This window comes from Ursus maritimus, unplaced genomic scaffold (genome assembly GCF_017311325.1).
Source record: "Ursus maritimus isolate PB19 unplaced genomic scaffold, ASM1731132v1 scaffold_15, whole genome shotgun sequence".
NCBI classification, from domain to species: Eukaryota; Metazoa; Chordata; class Mammalia; order Carnivora; family Ursidae; genus Ursus; species Ursus maritimus.
Genome location: NW_024423897.1, coordinates 57,228,658 through 57,238,376, shown reverse-complemented (window position 1 = coordinate 57,238,376; position 9,719 = coordinate 57,228,658). Strand labels below are relative to the sequence as shown.

General features: G+C 45.6%; 1 long non-coding RNA gene across 1 annotated transcript; it reads right to left on the bottom strand.

The window, feature by feature from the left end:
* Positions 1-1,654: 1,654 nt before the first annotated feature.
* LOC103662249 lies at positions 1,655-5,642 on the bottom strand. Its single transcript, XR_568388.2, has 3 exons — positions 5,540-5,642; positions 2,614-2,816; positions 1,655-1,748 (listed from the first exon to the last, which is right to left on the bottom strand). It is a non-coding gene; the product is annotated as an uncharacterized LOC103662249 (long non-coding RNA).
* Positions 5,643-9,719: the final 4,077 nt, after the last annotated feature.

Genomic DNA, 9,719 nt, shown 5'->3' with positions numbered 1-9,719 from the left:
TCAGAGGCTACTCAGAGCCTCACCCAAAAATGACAAGTGAAACGTCTTGATATAAATGCAATTTAATAACGTAACAGAGAAACTGATTCCCCTAGAATCCAATGGACCACATAATGTATTATGTGTCATTAAAAATCTTACAAAATAGTTAAAATGGTGACCCATCCCCAAGCGGAAAGCATTTTAGTTTTTGTTCTCCTATGGATTGATCATGTTGATTTATTTGTCTCAAATGGTGTACCCCAATCCCACACTCATTTTTATTTTAATCGGACATGATTTTTCGGAGTCTCACCTACCTTTGAAGCAAAGATGTGCACAAGTAGCTATTGCTGGTCCTGTTTACACTTTAGATAATATTCAGAGCAAAATCGGAACGCATATGAAGTACAAAATGGGAGGGGCGACTTAGTTTTGCCTTTAGAATCTCCAGCAGTTCTTACAAACACAAACTTAATTTCCAGCTCAAGGAGGCTTAACTAGCTTTACCATTGTCATAGCGTCGGGCTCCTGTGATGGCCTCCAGGCAGCCGCTATGGCTCTAAGACACAATGATTGGTTCACCAGGTAAGGAGAAAAACCCAAAGGCTTAGGAATTATCCAGCAATCTTGCCTCTTCAGAACATCCAGCTTTCGTCCAGCGGTAGCTCATTCAGAGGAGCTGGGAGACAGAAGTCCACTGGCTCAGGGAGCTTCAGAACACGTTTATTCCACTGTTGCAAGATCTACTAGCTTGTGCGAAAGCAAAGCGACGCAACACATAGTTTTAATGGGGATGAGATGAAAAACATAATTAAGCCTCTAATTCCCTTCCCATGCAAACTTCCTGTAAAGTTTTTCTTTCTTTCTGAGCTTTCCAAGAAGTTAACCTTCAGGATTGCTTTGGGATTTTCCCAAGGAAGCTTGTCCCCAGCCCTTTAACTGGGATGGACCGCAGGGCTGGGCTCATGGGTTGGAAGGTCATTTTAGCCAATAGGAGTTTGGGGGCTTTTCTTAGCCGACTGTGATCAATAATTCAGCGGGACTGATGAAATTGGGGAATATACGTGAGGTTCAGTGGGGTGGGGTCCGGAGCCTATGACTGAGAAAGAATTCTTGAGACGTCTTTGGTGCAAAATGGTGGTTTATTAAAGCACGGGGACAGGACCTGTGGGCAGAAAGAGCTGCTGCCCCGGGGTTGTGAGGAATGGCCCATTATATACCTTCAAGTTGGGAGGGGGTTAGGGATAGCGTAAGTCTCTAAGGAATTCTGGAAGCAAGGTTTCCAGGACCTTGAGGGGGCTAGCTGTTGTTGGGAAAAGGTCATTCATTACCGTCTAATAAAACCTGAGTCATGAGACCCTTCAGATGTACATCGGTGGGCCATATGCTTGGGGGATGCTTGCCAATACGTATCTTGGGGGGTTAGAGATAAAGGAAGTTTCCAAAGGAATTTTTATACATTAAAGTAGACTTACAGGATCCTGGTGGAGGGGAGGGGGTCAGGCCAGGACTGCCTTTTGCCCTTAGCAAAGTGCTAACATCGAGGCAGCTGAATTCCTAGAGGAATGTCACCATGCCTGTTTCAAGGACTTGTCAATGGGCTGTAGGTAGTAAGGACTGTTACTTTGTCCTGTAGGGCAGACAGGAGTGCCTGAGGAATGTCACATACATCCGATGGGGGGGGGGGTTCAGGTGTCAGCTTCTGCTCTGTCTTCAGCTTGCCTTCCGTTCCCTCATCAGGACCACGTGGGGGAGCTTGTGGAAACCTACAGCAGATGGGGCAGAATATGGTAAAGGGACCGAGATCAGGCAAAAGACTTGCAGAGCTCATGTGGAATTTCCCCAGAAGGAACACCCTGGGGTACGCAGCCGGTGGCCCATTGCACCACTGGAATTATTGCCACTTCCACCAGCGAGTGGGATTAAAAGTAACACAAACGCTGCATCTCTAAATACCAAAAGGTCAAACTTTCTGCTGTGCTTTAGGTCAGAACATGTGCTTATGGAATGCCACAGGGGCCAAATTTCACACCCATTTTTTTTTTTTTTCTGAATTTAAGGCAATGTGTTAGTCACAACAAGCTCTGACATATCCCGTGGAGCATTTATAGTGGAATTAGTCTTTCCCGAGGAAAGCAGGAAAAACAAGGCCGGTAGCTCTGAGATACTAAGTGGGATTAGCATCACCCCATCCGTTCCTGTATTATTCTGAGTATTAGTTCTCATGTTTCTATTAACTATGATTTACTTTTTAACCACAGCTTTGCTTTCTACTGTAATAAAAAAATAATGTCAATTGAATCTCTGAAAACAAATTAATTCTGAGACTTTAAAAGTACTAGAAATTTTAACAGCCGCAAGAGAGAGCATCTGCAAAACTGGGGACAAGCCTACAGGCTGCACGCTAAGAATTATGTGATCACTGAATGAATAGGAGTTGGAATTTTGAGGGAAATTTTCAGCTAATGAAGTCATTCTGATGTAAGACTGCTGGGCAAACCAGAAGGCAATTCAGCAACAGAGAACTCGATCTTTTTATTTTATTTTTTAAAATCTGAGAACATGAGGGGAAGTGAGTCCTTTTTTCACTGCCTTGTGGGAGACAGGGATACAGAACCAGAGAGAGCTTACCACCTGGGGGAAGTGGACATCCTGTGCGGTCACCAGTGACTTGTGGACCTTGCCCAGCCATGAAGGGGATCGACCGTATCCAGCATCGGAGCCAGTGCACATCCCGCCTCCGTGATGCACTCACTCCCACGCGAGCACCGTCCACCTGAATTCCCAGTCAGCGCATGCGCTGTAAGCGGCAGGGGTGAAGCCTGTCTGCAGGCCTGAGAGGAGACCGTCACTCACTTTGAGGATTATGAACAATGGAAAATCAAATATCTTTTTTTAAAAGATTTTATTTATTTATTTGTCACAGAGAGAGAGAGAAAGAGCACGAGCAGGGGGAGTTGCAGGCAGAGGGAGAGGGAGAAGCAGGCTTCCCGCTGAGCAGGACCCCGGGATCATGAGGTGAGCCAAAGGCAGATGCTTAACCAACTGAGCCACCCATGTGCCCCGAAAATCAAATATCTTTTAGGCTGCTATTTCTCTACAAAGTAACTCCCCTGCTCAAAAGGTTATTCCAAATAATTAAGCCAGTGGACAATCAGCATGAGGTTAGCCTCGCCCACCCTAACCCACTCCTCCCATGAAGGCACTGCACCTACTTTGCACCTGGGGGCAGATCCGGACCCAGTCCCTCTGGAATGCCACCGGCACTCTGGTCTTGTCTCTGTCTCTCCTCTCACCTGCTACTCCTCCTGCATCTAGGACCACTTCTTGAAAAGCCAGAATGTGTAGAACTCCTTCAGGCAAGTGTACGACGTGCTTGGCAAAGCTAGCCGTGTAGATGGTAGACCCCGCATGTCAGCTGGTCTAAACTGCCCAGTTGAAACCAAACTTGAGAAAATAACCCACGCATTTATTTCCCCTCCCCTAAGATCACCTCAGTGTAGGTGAGGGCTGGAGAAGGCCATTCACCCTTGGCTCAGAAATACACTCATCTCAAGTTAGTGTCTATCTGGGAGGGGATAAGAGAATCTGAGAGGGGATCCAGGCAGACTGAATAGGGCTTCTGCTGGAAGAGGATTGCAGGTTTAAATAGAAAAGTTTGGAGGAGATAAGCATTAGATCTAAACAGACTTGGGGACCCTGTCATCTAGCCCCAGCCACCCCTGCAGAGGGGCCTCTGGTCTCAGCTCCAGCCTTCCCCTCCCAGCTCGACTCTCTTGTAAGAGAAGAAGTTGAAAACACCTGGGCTGTTACTCTGGTTCCTCCTCATCCCCAGCAGTTCTCAGACTTTAACGTGAACAAAACCGCCCAAGGACCTCGTGCAACTCGGAGTCCCTTGGGATTTCTATCAGCCCTCCCAGTGATGCTGATGCCCCTGGCCCAGGGAACACATGGTGAGTGCCATGGTACTGTACCTCCTGAGTCTGAAAGGTCCTTTCCCTTTTCGGGCCTGTGCTGGAACCCACAGTGAGAGGCTTCCTGGGGCAGCCCATGCTGGGCAACTCTGACCGAGAAAGTTCTTCCTCATGTTGGATTCAAGGATGTCCAATTACTGACTCTGCAGCTTTGCCAATACAACTGGTGCAGAGAAATGACCATGTTTCCCCTGGGCCGCGAGAAGGCAAGGAGCTGGGGGTCCATATTGTGCCTATACTTGTTAACTTGGGCAGCTAACATGGCAGGCACTGGAGACCCTACCCTTAAAATTGAGGAAGCCCAAGGGCTATTCTCTGTGGTCAGATGGTCTGGGTCCTCTCCCTGGGAATGTGGCCTCCCCATCAAATCAAGTTTCCTCAGCCTGCTGAAGAATCCATAAGATTCTGTCTGGAAGGTACAGACATGCTACCCTCACCATCATCAAGCTCCAGGACTTGTAAGCTGGGAAATAAATCCTGAGGATCGTCCCTTCTAATCAGCTCACTCAAAGATGGGGAGATGGAGGCCTCCAGAAACTAAGGGGCTTTCTCCTGATTCACATGTTGAGTTCAGGACCACAGTGCTTGGGGTGGGGCTCCTGGTCTACTGACCTAGTCCCTCATCACACACAGTCTTGGACATCAAACGTGGTGCTGTTCTTTGGATTTGGAAGCATGTCTGAGAAAACTTGAAATCTTTTATCATCAGAGAAAACTTGAAAATAATATCTTTTCTATAAATTACAACGCAAGGGCAAACTTCATCCTTGTGAAATAATAAGCATTGTGTATACAGGCTTAGGAATTAAAAACCAAACAGATGCACCAAGAAATGAAATAATTTGTCCATAGTCTGACTATAGTAAAAAGATTGTGATTGAAAAGCTGTAGGGGTGGAAAACTTTTCCCTTTTCCCTTCTATGTTCTTTGGCTAGTCTAGTAATTAAATTGACATAGAACAGATTAACAGGAAGAAAACAAATTTCATATGTATGGAATCCCCATTAAAATATGAGACTTCCCAGCACTCAGGTAATTGAAGCTTATATTCCATCCTGAGCTAAGGACAAGGGGTCTCAAAAGGGAGAAAGACAATTCACTGGAAGCTGAGAAGAGCAGACATTTGGTAAACAAATGTTTCCATGCTGTGCAGATAAGTCTTTTGAATATAGAAGGTTATTTTTGGTAATAGCTCTCTTCCTGGCACAGGTCCCTTATCTAAATTCTTTCAGGCACTTAAGGGGGAGGTAGAAAGCTCTTCCTGAGTCTGCTGAACCCTGATTATCTTCAGCTTGAAATAATCCACATGCCAAAGTGGCACGTTCTGGGGTAGCATATTCTGTGCCTCCTCAAAACCAAACATCAGGATGGCCAAATCCCTTTTCTATTCTGAGCCGTAAGGGCAGAGGCCGTCCACACCCCTCTGCCGTCACACTTCACACTTACCTGGAGCAAATCTAACCACCTGATCACTTCCAGATGCGGCAGCTCTGAAGAGACCTAATCCTCTCCTTATGAAACTCGTCCCACCTGAAGCAGGCTGTAAGATAATGAGGCGCCCATTCTACCCCCACACGACTCACCTGCATGCATAAACAGCATCCTTTACTGATGGGAAAATCCACGGAAAATGTTCAAGACCTGACCCCCATCTCAACAAGAATGAGCTCATGGCGGTCATGAAACTCTGAGCCTAGAAACATCATTTCCACACCATGCTAGCTAGTTTCTTTATTCCCTGAACCATATGCTCTTTTCTTAGCTGAAATATCCCGTGAGTGGTTGTCAAGAACTAAAATTTGCTAAATTTGTATATTTTTGTTTTTCTCTTAGCTCAAATTAGAAACATATGTTCACTACCACCGCCTACAAATAGTTCAGCATGAACTGTTTTCCTCATTTTATTCAGAGTAAATCAGTCAAACAGTTATCACTTCAAAGTCGATCTGCAAAAAATGCGACACGCACAACTTATTTTATTAATTGTGTTTCTTTGCAAACTAGCAAAGGAACTCAATTAAGTGAAATACGGCCGTGCGTCTTAGTGCCTTAATTAGGGCTGCCTTCAGGTAGGAGATGCTAATGGCGTCATTAAACTGCAGAAGCCACATGAAGAGCCTTCGAGACCCAGAGTTCATGTTTGAAGTAGGGACTGATAATGGGATCTGGGACTTTTCATCTCTAGAGCTCTGTCTTTAATGGGGCCATGACTGCAGCTGAGAATAATTGCCATCTGAAGACAGCTACCAGCATGGTCCTGGGGGGGCTGGAGGAGCTGATGCAAAAATCACTTCTGGGTCAGCCCAGCTATATTGGGTGCTTTCCTGGAAGGGTGGTGGATCAGAGCAGTGAAGATTATCAGAAAGCTCAGGTGTCATTTAGGACCACTCAGAAGGCAGATGGCCACATCCTGATCCAAGAGTGATGCTGGAGGTTGACAGGGGTCTACAAAGAAAGCTGGGGCTCAGATATAGATAAGCAGCAGGTATCCCTGCATTATAGTCCGGGAGCTGAGAAGAATGGAACACAAATTTATTATCTATCGTGTTCCAAGCTCACTTTCTCTCTCCCTAGGTAGATATGGGTATATAGATATATCTGTGTCTACACACACTCACATATTTTATCTATAAAGTGTATTAACATGTATTTGTGTATACGTACAGACACATATGTGTGTAGAAGTGTATATATATGTGATTACCTAGCTAGTGCTCATAGAAACCCTATGAGATAATCATTTAAGTAAACTTAACTTTACCCAAAAACTGAAGCTTAGATTGTTGTTACAACTTGTACAAGATTCTACAGACATTAAGTGCAGAATGAGAATTAAATCTATCATCTATCTATCTATCTAGCCATCTGTCTATCCGTCTATGTGTTTGTCTACATATCCTTCTTTCTTATTCAATTGTCATTATCTGCCTTGTCTCCACAATCTGAAGTAATGCCTGGCACAGGTTAGGCTCTCAATAAATCGTGCTGACCAAACTGCCCTTTGACCACCCCCAGGTCCATGTTCTCCACAACCCTGCACCTCACCAGAAGAGTTGGCTCCTATCATTGCTGCCCCAGGTTTCTCAATCTCATGACAGCATTTCCATCTGAGGATAAGAGGTGATGGGGCTTCCATGCTCCTGCCCTGGAAAAGGCAGGATCCATGTAAATAAATTCTTGCTTATGATCTCCGCTGATCTGGACCTTGAAGAGGCAGGACTGGCGAGAAGATGGGTGGCAGAAGAAGGGTGTGAGAGAGAAGGAAATGCTGTCCGGGCTACTCAATAGACATGATCCACTGAAGAACATGCAGTGTGGACGTCAAGGATTGGTGTAAATCGATTCCTTTGCAACTAGTATTTTACTTGACCTTGGAGAGGCAGAGACTCATGAGGAAGATGGAATACAGAAGAAATGATTAACAATTGTGCCTGCTTTCAAGTAGTATGTTGCCCTTCACTCATTCATTCAGTCCACACATCTACTGACGGCACGCCATGTGGCCACCATCCTACTGCGTGAAAAGAAAAAGAGTGGAAAAAAGTCCTTATTGCCTTCAAGAAACTTCCATCCTAGTGGCCCCTTACGTATGTCCATTTTAGCCCAGCCAGGTCTCCTGGGCACCACACTGGGTGACAACAAAGTCAAGCATTTGGGGAGTTTGTCGGGATTTGCCCGGCTGACTCCTGATCTGAGGCTCCCCTCTCCCGTATTACTGCCGGCCGCTAACACTGCAGCGCCTGCCGTGTCACTTCACAGCAATCCCGCTACTGTCTCCATTTTACAGATGAAAACCCGGAGGTTCAGAAATCTCTATCTTTTCTGTAGCACAGCGGTTTAGTGTGTAAACTGCAGTTTGCCCATCTGGGTTCAAGTGCAGCTCCGACACACAGCTGTGGGGCTTTGGGAAACTGACCTCTCCACACCTCGGATTCTTGGTTTACAGAATAGTCCTAATGTTGCCACATATGTCAAAGAAACCCGGTATGAGAACTAAACAAGTTAATACATGTGAAGTGTTTAGAACACTTGAATGTAGTAATTGTATTGGGTTGAATAGGGGTACCCCAAAATGTCTAAATCATAACCCCCAAATTTGAAGAGATGCCTTTATTTGGAAAAAAGAGTGTTTTCAGTTGTAATTGGGTTAAGGATCTCGAGATAAGACCGTCTGGATCTAGGCTGGGCCTTAAATCCCATGATAGCTGTTCTTTTAGGAAGAAGGAAGAACACAGACGTGCAGGGCAGCAGGCCAGATGAAGATGGGGTAGAGGCTGGAATGATGTGGCTACAAGCCGAGGAGCACCAAGGACTGCCTGGGGCCAGGGACGGATTCTCCCCTCAGAGCCTCTTAAAGGAACCAACCCTGCTAACACACTGGGTGCAGATTTCTGCCTCTAGAACTGTCACCTGAAGTCACGAGGTTTGCGGTGCCATCTATTCCTGCAGCCACGAGACATGAAAGCAGTAACACATACACACGCACACGCACACACTGTTTTCTTGTTATGCAGCAGGTGAGGCCAGCTGAGTCGCAACCTCTGTCATCTGACTTCAAATCCTTAATCACCCACCCCTTCCATTCTCACTGACGCTCCAGTTCCTGGTTTTGCATCCAGGTTTGATCCCTTCCCTTGACCCCTCACGCTTCTTTCTGTGTCTTGCTGAGCTGGCTTCCCCACTCGGGGCTCCATTTTCCATGCCCACCTGCTTTGCATTTTGCCTACAAACTTCAGCGGCAAAACACGCCTTTGCCAGACCCCCACTTGCAGAACCTCCCCCTGTTGACTCCTTACCCCGCCCCCTCCTCCCCAGAGCAGGAGACTCAGCCATTACAGCATGAGTTATAAGTCCTGCACTTAATACACGATTGTGGAGTCGTTCAAGCAGTTTATAAATACCAGCTAGACTGAATAGAAGGTAGACTAGAGGCAGCATACGCACCATTTTCTGCAGCGATCAGAGACAGCCTTATGGAGAAAGAGAACATTACGATGTGCAGTGAAGAGCAAGAACCTAATGAATCCGGGAAACAGCCCAGAGCCCAACTCCAGAGCAAGTGACAGGGAAAGAACAAGTCATCCCAGACAGATGGAATTGCGAAGGGCTTTCAAGGCAAATGGTTTTTACAAAATATGGATGGAAATGGGGCAGGAGTCCAATTTCCTGTACTGGTACAGTTTATGAAATCTCTACGTCTCACGTCTTTCTTTGATCTCCAATCAAGCTTCTACATAAAAGCCTCAGGAATAATTGAAAGGAAAAGTCCCACCTATTACTTATATAGAAATCCATGTTTTTAAAGTTTAAATATTTCAGGAAAACATTTTCCTCTGACTTGTCAACATGTCAAAGACACAAAGCATTATGGAAAATTAGTCCCCAAATTCTCACTCATGATAAAGAAGGTGGACACAAATAAGGCCGATGTGACGACTGGCTCCTGACTCTGGCTTAGCTATTCAGTTGATAGAGCAGCTGAGGTGGGGAGTGGGTATGGAGAGCCCTTCCTAGTTCCTCTGAGGGCGACAGAGAGAGTACCTGGGGGCCATGACCCAGTTCATTACCACAAATGTTACAGGAAGTCCTTCTGGCAAAAAGAAAACGATAATCCAGTGGGATAGGTCTACCAGAGGAAGGAAGAGCAGTAGAAATGGTAACCACATGTGTGAATATACAAAACTGCTAGAAAATGCTATTATATCTCTTTAAAAAGATAATGGATTGTTTAAATAAAAAGTAACAAAAATGTAGTATACAGTT